Below are 13,435 nucleotides of genomic sequence, written 5' to 3' on the forward strand. Positions count from 1 at the left end.
CTTTGCAGAGTGCCCTGTCACACTCCAGGACCACTCAGGGGACATCAGAGAGCCAGTTTCAGCCTGATCCCTGCAGGCCAGGCCAAGGGACCCCACCTGCCAGAGGGACCCTGCTCATTTTGCAGATGGCCTTTGAGCCCCCCGCGCCACCCCAGGTGCAGCTGGTCAGGGAGGGTCTGCAGGAGGTTGACTCCAGGGCGTGTCCAGCCCTTCTCACCCAGTCCTGCCCCACCAGCCACCTTCTAATTAATTTCCTTTCAGTGTGCATGAATCTGTGCACCAGGTCACTAGTATATAAATAAAATATAAATATATCATGCTAGGGGTGCAGTGCACGAATTTGTGCACCTTGAAAGGAACTGTGGGCCACAAAGCTGCAATGGGCATAGGGGAGGGTCTTGGCCAATCCCCGCACCCCCACGCAGCCCCTCCCACAGTGCCCCTGGTTACCTGTCTGCTGGCAGCTCCACTCCTGCTGCCACCTCTCCGACGCGCTGATGGCAACTGCCCCACTCACACCCACTGAAGGCATGATTGGGGCCAGTGCCAGCAGCAGTGCGAGCAAGGCTGGCACTGTCAGCTGGTGCGAGTGGCAGCTGCTGCCCCAATCACCCTTCAGGAGCAGGGGGAGGTGAAGAAGCCCTCAGGGGTGATCAGGGCTGGCAGCCCCCACTCACACCTGCTGATGGCACCAAGTAATTGGGACCAGCATCAGGCACTGGCAGCGGGTGCAAGCGGTGGCTCTGGCACCAGCAGCAGGTGCGAGTGAGGCCGGCGCCGGCAGCGGGTGCAAGAGGTGGCTGCCAGCCCCGATCTCCCCTCAGGAGCAGGGGGAGGTAGAAAAGCCCTGCGGGGCAATTGGGACCGGCAGTCACCACTTGCACCCGCTGACGGCGCCAAGTGATTGGGGCTGGCACCGGGTGCCAGCAGTGGGTATGAGTGGCGGCTCTGGCGCTGGCAGCAGGTACGAGCAGGGACAGCGCCAGTAGCAGGTGCAAGTGCCAAGTGGGACTGTGGTGCGAGGGAGCAAAGAATTTTCAGTAACTATCAGAGGCTTGCCTCGATGACAGCGACCTATGCCCCGCCTTGGTCTGGCATCCCTGCTCTCCTGCTCCACCATTCCACCACCGCCAATGCCTACCATTGTTCTGCACATGCCCCCTGGTGGTCTGCACACGTCATAGCGACTGGTTGTTCGGTTGTTCTGCCATTTAGTCTATTTGCATATTAGCCTTTTATTATATACTAGAGGCCCAGTCCACAAAATTCGTGCACGGGAGTGGCGGTGTCCCTCAGCCCAGCCTGCACCCTTTCCAATCTGGGACATCCCTCTCACAATCCAGGACCGCTGGCTCCCAATTGCTCACCTGCCTGCCTGCCTGATTGCCCCTAACTGCCCTCCCCTGCTGGCCTGATCGGCCACAACTGCCCTCCCATGCCGGCCATCTTGTGGTGGCCATCTTATGTCCACAGGGGGCAGCCATCTTTGACCACATGGGGACGGCCATCTTGTGTGTTGGAGTGATGGTCAATTTGCATACTACTCTTTTATTAGATAGGAGGATGTACATATGTTATGAAGAATGCACATACATACGTATGTATATGTACCTTGAAAATATTAAATTATTATAAGAAATCTTAAACCCAGTTCTTAAAAATCATCCCAATGTGAGAAGACTCTCTCCTAATCTCACCAGATAATATTTTTGTGTGCCTTTTTTAGTACTTTTTTCCAATTCCGCATTAGATAGATAGTATTATTTTCTAAATGTGAGCATGTGTCTTTTATTAATTGTACCACACCAAACATATCAATCTGAAACTTGCATTATTCACCCAAAAGTATGTCTTACACATTTTTCATAGCAGTTCATAAGTTTCACCTCTTTTTTTTTTTTTTACTGCCCCAAATACTTCCTGATATAAATAGATCACAGTTCATATAATTTATTTAACAGTTTATTTTTTATAGTTATTTAGGTTGTTTCTATTTTCCTTTGGTTTTATATTTCAGCTAATACTGTAAAAATTCTTGATCATGCCTCCTTGTACATATGTAGGGATTTCTCCAGAGTAGATATTTAGAAGTATAATTTAGAAGTATAATTATTGAAAATTAGGAATGCTTAAAAATTTTTCAAAGAAACTATCCAGTTGCCCTGCAATATTAGTACATGTATTTATACAAGTACTGCCAATAAAGAGAGCACTTGTTCCCCACACAATTGTTAGCACTGGGTACTTAAAGATGTTAAATTTGTTACCAATCTGACTTATGGAAATGCTTTCTCATTCTTTTCATTTTCCAAATACGAGTAAGTGGGGTTGATCTTTTCCTGTTTTTATTGTCTTATTCTTCTTATTTGACTTTTGACTGTGTATATGCTTTATTTTCTTCCTTTGATATTTGAGTATCTTTATATGTTGTATGTTGTTTTCTAACAGCTTGCCATGTACTCAACAATGTTGGGGAAATATTATATGATTGACATGACCAAATGTAAACATTTTTATTTATGTGTTTTCTTGTTGTACATTTTTAAAAAGAATACCTTCCCTGCTCTGAGGTCACAGAGCATTTTTCTCTTTTATTATAATACTAGAGGCCCGGTGCACAGATTCGTGCACTGGTGGGTCCCTCGGCCTGGCCTGCGGGGATCAGGCCGAAACCGGCTCTCCGACATCCCCTGAGGGATCCCAGATTGTGAGAGGGTGCAGGCCAGGCCAAGGAACCCCACCAGTGCACGATCGGGCCCAGAGAGGGACCATGGGAGGGCTCCAGGTCGTGTCCAGCCCGTCTCACCCAGTCCCAATCGTGGGACCCCAGCAGCAAGCTAACCTACCAGTCAGAGCATCTTCCCCTGGTGGTCAGTGCATGTCATAGTGACTGGTCGAATGGTCGAACAAACAGTCAGACACTTAGCATATTAGGCTTTGATTATATAGGATATTTGTATACTTTTCATTTTTGTTGTTTGGTTTTATTCTTACATATTGGTCTTAGGTCCATCTGGGACACATTTTTGTGAATCTTTAAATGTAAGGATTCAAGTATTATTTTTCTGAGTGCATAGAATATTATCCCAACTCCATTCTATTTACTGATCTGAAAAGATATTTTTGGTATGTTAAATTTCTATTTGTCCACTACTCTCTTGTGTTTTGTTAAATATCTCAATTTATTATTTACTACATTTTTTCAATTATGTTTTGATATCTGATAAGACATTCATTACTGCTTTTCAAAACTATTTTTACACTTCTTATGTATTTTTTTCCCATATGAATCTTAGAGTTGATTTTAATGTTCCATGAAACATCCTGTTGGAAATTCTCTGACAATTGTATCAACTTTAAATATTATTTTGAAAATTAAAATTTTAGATATTGAGATTTTACATCCATGAACATGATATATTTCTTCCTTTATTCATATATTCTTTTAGGTCTAGCTTCAGAGTTTTATATTTTCAGCATAAAGGCTTTGTACATGATGCTTATAAGCTTATTCTTATCACTTTAGAATTTATATTATTATTAATTGAAATATTTTATTTTCTAAGCAGTTGCTATTATTAAAAACTAGTTGCCCAGTGCACAAAATTTGTGCACAAGGGGGGGGGGGGGGCAAGCAAGAGAGGTGTCCCTCAGCCTGGCCTGCACCCTCTCCTATCTGGGACCCCTCAGGGGATGTCTGATTGCTGGTTTAAGCCCGATCCCTGTGGGACATCCCTCTCATAATCCGGGACCACTGGCTCCTAACCACTCACCTGCCTGCCTGCCTGATCAGCACTAACCACTCTGCATGATGGCCTGATCATCACCAACTGTCCCTCCTTCTGGTCTGATTGTCCCCAACTGCCCCTCCTGCCAGCCTTCTCACCCCCAACTTTCCCCTTCCCCCACTGGCCTGCTCACCCCTAACTGCCTCTGCCTCGGCCCCGCCACCATGGCTTTGTCCAGAAGGATGTCCAGAAGGTCTCCTGGTCTAATTAGCATATTATCCTTTTATTAGTATAGATGACTTTTTAACTTTGATTTTTGTATAAGATCTATTTTAATATTTCTCATAATTTGTCAGGTGATTGTGTTGGAATCTAATCTAATAATAGACAAATATGCAAATTGACCGCACCTTCGCTACACCTAAGCCACGCCCACCAGCCAAGCCACGCCCACCAACCAATCAGGACAAGTATGCAAATTACCCCAACAAAGATGGTGGCTAATTTGCATATCAAGACAGCGTCCAAAGAAGCCAAGAGCTGCAGAAGGGAGTAAAGCTTCAAAGAAGCAAGCAAGCTGGGGGGGGGGGAGGAGAAGGCGGGGCGGGCGACAAGGGCGGAGCGGAGGCGGGGCCGGGGGCGAAGGGAAACGCGGGGCGGGCTGGAGGAGAAGGTAAGGCCGGGGACAAGGGATGAACGGAGGCGGGGTAGAGTGCAGCAGGAAATCCTATTGCAGGATTTTTCCTGCAACGGGAAAGCTAGTTATTACATAAAGGATAATATTGTCTTCTTAGAAAAATGATTTTACCTTTTTCTCCTCAATATTTTATTTAATGTTTGTTATTTATATTGCAGAATTTAGGACCATGAGTCAAATAGTGTAAGATGTGGTGCTTTTTTTGTTCCTGATTTTATGGGACTTGAGAGGCAGTGCTTGTGTATATCGATTCTTTGACAAACTCTAAGTTCAAATATTGACTTTATCAATCACTAATTGCATGACCTTGAGAAACTTTATATCTTCTTGTACCAAAAGAAAAATAATATTACCTATTTCATAGGGCTGTTTTGGGAATTAAATGAATGGGTATATAAACAGTGCTTAAAACAGTGCCTGGCATACAGTCGGCACCATAAAATGTTAGCTATTATTATTCCTACTTTGACATTAAGCATGGGATTTGATGTAAGAGTTGATGCCCTCAGGTGTAGACACACATCTGGAATTTGGACCATCTGTCACTAAATATTATCAAAAAGAATTGTATAGTATTAACATTAGGCTTTAAATAGCGGCTTGAATAGAAGTAGCTGAGTATGTGGGAATCTATTTAGCTCAATGTAGTGCATTGAACTACAGGCATTGAAGAGAGTGAATTGGGCAGGGTCTAAAATGAAAAGAGAGAAACATATTTCATCTCAATCTGTTTATTGAATATCAAATATGTTCCAGGAACTGTACTAGATTAATGCAATCATTCTTCATAAAAACTCTCAAGGATAAAGAATTGCAATCTTGTAAAGTGAAGATAAAGAAACTTGACCAAGGTCACACATGAAGACACAATATTCAAACTCTAGTTGCAGTTTTACAGACTGAGTAAATCCTAGAAGGTTCTAGTAACCTCATAGATGATGCCAGAGGTCTGTGGGTATTTCTCCCCCTTTCCTGTGTTTACTGCGGGGAGAAGAGGGCTGAGGAGACAGGGGTGTTTATTCTGTTAAAATATGAGCCCCCTGTGAGCAGAATCTGAGTTGCTTTCAAAATGCAGTGCCCAGAATAGTGCAAAACATGGGGTATTAAAAATAGTTTTTCTATTGGTTGATAAGGACACATATGGTGGTGCCACTCAAATAGAAGATTCGCACATACTCAGCTACAAAAATATCTGTACAGTTTCCTTTCTGAAAGAGTATCTCTCTGTAATTCTCATGTTGTATAACAGTTTTATATTTTAAGTTCTCCAGCTCTGTGTAGACAAGAAAGCTGTCAAAAACACAGGCACCAGGCAAGGAACTTCTCCAAGATTAGAGCTTGAGACATAGTTATATACAGCTCTGCCTTGAATTTTAGGGAATTTACTTTTTTTTTTGTAGAAAACTTGAGTTGCCTTTTTCTGCAAACTAAAGGTTTATTAAAGTTGTTTTTGTTAAAAAAAAGATTAAGTAAATATAAAATATTAGGATGTTAGAATGATGTTAAATAAAATTCTGGTGATGATATTCTATTTATTTATTTAATAATAACATTTCAATATCTGTTGAGCACAACAACCCACTAAGATTAGCATTTTCAGTTATTCCAAGCTGACATAGGAAGAAATTGAGGCACATAGATGTTAGGTCATTTCCCCAAGGTCACTCAGCAGGTAAATGGCAGGTGCAATTCAAACCCAGAGGGACTGATTCCAGAATTTTTATTCTTAACCATTACATTTGCTGCCTCATGAGATAGTTAAAATGTCTTAATTACATTTCCTTCTTATGTATGTATGTAACACATAAGGGATATATCTCAAATCACTACAACACTCGCCCCCTACCCCAAAAAAATCACTACAAGTGATGCTACATTTGCTTCCATAGGAATGGCTCAAAATTCAGAGAGAAAAAATATTATTTCATATATTTGCTGTATACTCCACAGCAGGCTTACAGCAGATAAGGTTAGTATATTAAATTGTACTTTGAAGGGCTTCCATCTGAGCCTCAACTCCCACCTCCAACAGCGCTTATTAAAAAAATAAAATATTGCAAAAAAAAAAAAAAAAAAAAAGATTGCCTGGCCAGTGTGGCTCAGTGGTTGAGTGTCAACCCATGAACCAGGTCACGGTTCAATTCCTGATCGTGGGCACATGCCCGGGTTGCAGGTTCAGTTTCCAGTGTGGGGTGTGCAGGAGGCAGCAGATCAATGATTCTCTCTCATCATTGATGTTTCTATCTCTCTCTCCCTCTCCCTTACTCTCAGAAATCAATAAAAAAAATATTTTTAAAACATAAAAGATAATTTATGCATTTTTAGTTTTAGTGTTTTTAATGTATTGTCCAGCTACTGTGTTAGTTGCTCTGCACAACAAAGTTCCTTCAAAGTGAGTAGGTGCTGCTGCTTTATTTTGCATGGAGGCAATTGAATTCCCTTCTTGGAGAGAGCAATCACTTGGCAGCATAAGTTATTTTAATGGACATCTCTTTACACGGAGCCTTTGCCATCTGTTTTACCTTCTAATTATAAATGTAGGAAGAACACAATTCACAATTGTGTCTATAAAGACAAATAAAAGGGACTTTAATGCAGGTTTATATCACTGCATCTGTTTGCTGGTTTTAAATCCAGGAGAAAGAAAAGGGCAAGAAACTTTCCTTTCTCGATACAGTTAGTATAGACAAGTAAGAATTCATAGTGCAAAGTTACTGAGATTGGTTCATCCAGCAAAACTCAGAAAACTACCAGGTTAATCTTGATTCGTGTTTTACTTTACATTCCATTTTTTCTCTGATTCCAATAATGTTACAGAAGTTAGCACTTTTTAGAAGATGGGTAGAAAATCCTCATGATTTTTACTACACAATGGCACAGGTGTGATTCAGAAGCAGGTCTTCTGTCATTTAAGTAATTTAGTCAAGAGAAAAAGAAAAAGTGTTTCCTTACCTCTGCATAATGTTCTGTTGGATAAAGCTCACAAACCTATGAGTGGATGAGAATCTTAAATCCTTGCCATTTGGCAACAGAGTAATAACGCTTCCTCAGCCCAATACCTAAGGCTAGATTCACACTCTAATAAGGAAGAGAGAGTAAATAAAATGAGATTGCATATGGATAACTGGGCCACTCACTTCACATTTGGTAGGTTCAATTTATTACAGCAGTGTCTTGTGTCTATGGTGGCTTAAATGTCCTTACTTCTTAATTATGCCAGTTGTATTCTCTTGATACATCAATTAGTCCTGGAAATGCAGAATTTGCTCACACCCCTAAGCAGCCAAGCTATTATCAACGTCTAATCAGTTCACAATATACTGAGCTCTGTAGAAACAATTTAAATTACCTAAGCGGGCAGACACTAGTCACTAAGGCAGTAGGATTGCTGAAACTTTTGGGGACCACAAGAGCAATATTATGGAGCACTACAACCTATTCAGTGGCAATCCCACTCAGCAGGAAATAGCGTAAGCACATTCTGGGTGACTCTCTCTAAGTAAAACAGAGAAACACAGCAATTATGCTGTTGTTGTTTTTCCCACTACCACACTAACATTAAAACTCATAAAACAACCAAAGATTAGGGATATAAGCAAAATTGAACAATAACAACACCAATTTTTAATTGCCACCCAATTAATGTCTCAACTGAACAGAGAAAATGTAAAATTGTTTTAATCTAAATTTTCATAATCTTTTCTCTTTCTCTTATGCACATACATGCATCTTCTTTCTAAATCCCTCACACATAAGATAGTCATTCTTATGAGCCAATAATGTAGGGATTATTATCCACCCCATGTTCCCCAGCTATTATACAGATTGCTAATGCTGTGAAATGGAGATGGGAGCAATACCTTCATTCACCCTGTTAAAGTTAATAACCCAGTGATTTACAAGACATGCCACATTTGAAGTCAACTGAATTCATTGTCTCATTAAACAAAGCAGACAGGGTTGAAAATATTATCCTCCACTGCTTTGAACTTGCATATGTCCCATTATAGTTGTATTAATGGGGCTTCAAAAAAGTAATATGCAGGTAGGTAATTGATATTCTTTTTCTTTTAACTTTTTTATTGAATTTATTGGGGTGACATTGGTTAGTAAAATTATATAGGTTTCAGGTGTACAATTCTATAATACCTTATCTGTATATTGTACTGTGTGTTCACCACCCCAAGTCTCCTTCCATCACCATTTATCCCCCCCAAACCCTCTTCTACCTCCCCCCGCCTCCCTTTTCTTCACATAATCATCATACTAAGGTCTATGTCTATGAAGTTTTTTTCCTTAATTCCTCCACCTTTTTCACCCAGCCCTGCTACCTCCTCCCCTCCAATGGCTGTATGTTTGTTCTCTAAGTCTGTTTCTATTTTGTTTGTTAGTCCATTTTATTAATTAGATTTCATATATAAGTGAAATCATATAGTATTTGTCTTCCTCTGACTGCCTAATTTACTTAGCATAATATTTTTCAGGTCCATTCATGCTGTTGCAAAAGGTAAGACTTCCCTCTTTTTATGGCCAAGTAGTATTCCGTGGCATAAATGTACCTCAGCTTTTTTATCCACTCATCTACTGATGGACACTTGGGCTACTTCCAAATCTTTGCTATTATAAATAATGCTGCAACAAAAATATGGATGCATATAGTTTTTTGAATTAGTATTTCAAGTTTCTTTGGATATATTTCCAGAAGTGGAATCCCTGGAACTGTTATAAGACAGTTCCAACTTTAATATTTAGAGGTCTCTCCATATTGCTTTCCATAGTGGCTGCACCAATCGGCATTCCCGCAAACGGTATATGGGGGTTCCCTTTACTCCACATCTTCACCAACACTTGTTGTTTGTTGATTTATTGATGGTAGTCATTCTTATGGGTGTGAGGTATTATCTCTCTGTGGCTAATTGATATTCTTAAAAGAAGATATTGACCCTTAGTTTTCATTGTGTTAATAAGATAGGATGAGAAATCAATTGGCACATTTCATTTACTTGCACAAAAATTTACATGTGAAAATTTATATATATATATTTTTTCAATTTAATAAATCTTTATTGTTCAGATTATTACAATTGTTTCTCCCCCTCCCCATATCTCCCCTCTATCTGGTTCCCACCCTCCCTTCTGCTCTTACCTCCCCCCGCTGTCCTTATCCATAGGTGTATGATTTTTGTCCAGTCTCTTCCCATACCACCTATACAGACACCCCTTTCCTCCTGAGAATTATTAATCCACTCTGATTCTATGCCCCTGATTCTATTATGTTTACCAGTTTATTCTGTTCCTCAGATTTTTTATTCACTTGACTTTTAGATTCACTTGTTGATAGATATGTATTTGTTGTTCATAATTTTTATCTTTACTTTTTTCTTCTTTTTCCTCTTTTTAAAGAATACCTTTCAGCATTTCATATAATACTGGTTTGGTGGTGATGAACTCCTTTAGCTTTTTTTTTTTATCTGTGAAGCTCTTTATCTGCCCTTCAATTCTGCATGATAACTTTGCTGGGTAGAGTAGTCTTGGTTGTAGGTTCTTGCTATTCATCACTTTGAATATTTCTTGCCACTCCCATCTGGCCTGCATAGTTTCTGTTGAGAAATCAGCTGATACTCATATGAGTGCTCCCTTGTAGGTAACTAACTGTTTTTCTCTTGATGCTTGTAAGATTTTCTCTTTGTCTTTTGCCCTTGGCATTTTAATTATGATGTGTCTTGATGTGGTCCTCTTTGGATTCCTTTTGTTTGGGGTTCTGTGAGCTTTCTGGACTTGTAAGTCTATTTCTTTCACCAGGTGGGGAAGTTTTAGGTCATTATTTCTTCAAATAGGTTTTCAGCATCTTGCTCTCTCTCTTCTTCTGGCACCCCCATAATTCTGATGTTGGTACGCTTGAAGTTGTCCCAGAGGCTTCTTACACTGTCTTCAACTTTCTGAATTCTCTTCTCTTCTCTTCTTGCTTCTCTGGAGGAGTGTCCTTTGCCTCTTTGTATTCCAAATCTTTGACTTGATTCTTGCGTTCCTCTAGTCTGCTGTTGGGTCTCTGTATAATATTTTTTATTTCAGTCAGTGTATGTTTAATTTCTAGTTGGTCCTTTTTCATATCCTTGAGGGTCTCATTAAATTTATTGGCCTTTTCCATGAAATTCTTGAAAAACCTTATAATCGTGATTTTGAACTCTGTCCATTCATTTGTTCTCCTCCATTTCTTTCGTTTGTGATCTGTTTCCTTGCCTCCTCATTTTTGCTGCTTCCTTGAGTTGGTAGGGTAGCTTTGTGTACTAGGTGTCCTATTGGTTCAACAGGTCAGCCTCCCAGTTACCTGCGGTGGACACTCTTGGTGCACCCCTTTGTGGACTATGTGTACAGCCTTGCTGTAGTTAAGTCTTGATTGTTGTTGGTGTCACTGGGAGGAATTGACCTCCAGGCCAATTGGCTGTGAGGACCTGCTGTGTCTATAATGGAAGAGTTGCTGTGCTGGAGACACGTTTATGGGGCAGGACTTGTTCCAGTAGGGCTTTGGTGCTCACTGAGTCTGCCTCTTGAATGTGTCCCTTATGAGAGTGGTTGAAATCTGGTATTGTCTCACACCGACCACTAGATGCACTAGTTTCTGGATCTCCAATGGTGCAGTTCAGCTCTTGTCTGAGGCCACCCAGCAGGAGCTACAGCAAGAACTACAGTTTTCTCCTCTTTGCTTGGGCTTTGGCAGTTTTGGAGCAGTCTGACTGGAGTTGCAGTTTATTTGGTTAAGCTTCCACAGAACAGACCATTTATATGCAAAAGCCGCTGTGTGGAGCCTGGGTGGGTTTGTAGAATGTGCGCTGTGTGGAGCCTGGGTGGGTTTGTAGAATGTGCGGGGCAGGGTCTCAGGGTGGGGTGGGGTCTCAGGGCGTCAGTAGGCTAGGGCGTGGCAAACAGCGGTGGCTGCCATCAGCCGTCTCTGCCTTTCCGTGTTTCCCAGTCCCCGTGTCCCAAGCTCCAGTGCAGTAAACAATGATTGCTGGGTGCACCTCTGCAAAAAAGTCAGTCTCACTTTCCGACCCGATGGCCGAGAGTCCAGCTTCTCCCCGTAGGCGTCTGGGTCCCCCACATGTCCCCAGAAACTGGATTTCAGAGTGATTGGGAGCTTATCTCCCTTAGGGTTGAAAAAAAGCCACGCACCCAGTCGCCCGCCACCAGCCCAATTCGCACGCCTCCATACCTTAGCTTTTCCGTGTTTGTGCTCCTTTATTTTTCCTTCTTAGTTGTAAATCTACCACTCAGCCAGCTTTCCCGTGGTTCTGGGTGGTAGACGTTTTGTCTTTTAGTTGTAGTTTTGAAATTGTTGTGCGAGGCAGCAGTTTAGTTGTTTACCTTTGCGGCCATCTTGGTTCCTCCCTGAAAATTTATATTTTCTTTTTCAACATTGGCTAAATTGGCATACATACTACATTACTTTTTTCTAATAAACACAACCTGCTCATCCACTCTAATTCACTACCCAAACCCCACCCTCACCTCAGTCTACTCTCTCCATACACTAAGATCCCTGCCCCCCGAAAAAGTCCACTAAGTGACCTGGGAAAAAAAGTCTATTACTGGAGACTTTAAGGCAGAGCTTCCTCTTCTCATACCCTGGAAATGTGCAAAATAATAGATGATGATGAAGAAGCAGTGCTTTCAAAACTCAGTTAAAGAGTCACTTCTATTAAATTTGTTCTGCTGTTTCTCATTTTATTCATGGTCTTTTAATGTATATGTCAGACTACAGCGGGAAGGTAGGGGAGAGTTGGGGGTGGTAAGAGATCAACCGAAGGACTTGTATGCATGTATATAAGCACAACCAACAGATGCAAGACACTGGGAGCGGGGGACAAGGACAAGTGCCAGGGGTAGGGGAGGCCAGGGGGAGGTCAGTGGGGGGGAAAAAATATAGAGACATCTGTACCACTAGTTGTAATACCTTAAACAATAAAATTTAAAAAATAAAATGAATAAAGTATATGTTAGATCATGATACTATTCTATTTGAAATTCTTCAATGGCTTCTCATTGCAACCAGAAGAATATTCAAACTATTAGGCCAACTTCTCAGCTTTCATCTCCCTCCATTCTTATCTTTTTCACTAATCTTCAGTCACATTGGCCTTTTGTCTGCACCTGATAATGTTAAGTTTCTTCTGTCTTGGGCATTTACAGTTATTCTTTTATCTGTTCTTACACTCTTCCTTAAGATTTCTTGTGTTCTATTGTCTTGTTACCATTCAACAGATAACTTAGAAAGCCTTTGCTAATAAATTGGTTACTGCTACAACTAGCTAGTTTATTAATATTAATAATAGAAAGAAAGCAAAGGGGAGGCCAGACATTATAACTATATCATCTAGGCAACTTCATCAGGAAGCTGCAACTTAACTGGGAACCACTTCCCAGGGAACCACTGGTCCATTTTCTGCAGATCACTGGGGGCAGAGGTCCAACAAAGGGGAAGATGGGCGCATGTGCAGTGAAGTCAGGGTGAGGTAGGGAAGGCGCTTGCCTCTTGGTCTAACCTGGAAACAAAGATAATTAGCTAGGGGGGCGGAGGCACTGCAAGCAACAAAATCTTGAAGGCGTCACTAGTTAAACTCCTAGTTATACCGTGAGACCAGGAGTTCTCACTTTCTTGTTCATCCTGCTTCCTTGTACTCATCCATGCTTCCTCCATAGCCATATGGGAAGCCACATGGTCCATGGCCATGTGGACATCACATGCAGTGGACTACAGCTGGGAACACAAGCTAAACTGGCCAGATGCTAGATTGGATTGTGCTTTAATATAGAGTGAAGACTCTGGGCAGTGGCTTTGACCTTAGCCCTGCTGAAGATAAAATGTGACTTCTCCATGGTGCAACAGAGGGAGATGGGACCTTTGATGGGGAACTCCCTTAATGTTATTTCATCAATAAAACTTCCCAACATACCGATACCTCATCTTCCCATGGGGGCTTCAGGAAATTCTTGTTCCTGCAGAACCCCAAGA

General features: G+C 41.4%; 1 pseudogene; it reads right to left on the minus strand.

Moving 5' to 3' along the window:
- LOC103292551 (activated RNA polymerase II transcriptional coactivator p15-like) overlaps window positions 1–13,153 on the minus strand; it is a 116,813-nt pseudogene extending 103,660 nt beyond the window's left edge.
- Window positions 13,154–13,435: the final 282 nt, after the last annotated feature.

This window comes from Eptesicus fuscus, chromosome 7 (assembly GCF_027574615.1).
Source record: "Eptesicus fuscus isolate TK198812 chromosome 7, DD_ASM_mEF_20220401, whole genome shotgun sequence".
NCBI classification, from domain to species: domain Eukaryota; kingdom Metazoa; phylum Chordata; class Mammalia; order Chiroptera; family Vespertilionidae; genus Eptesicus; species Eptesicus fuscus.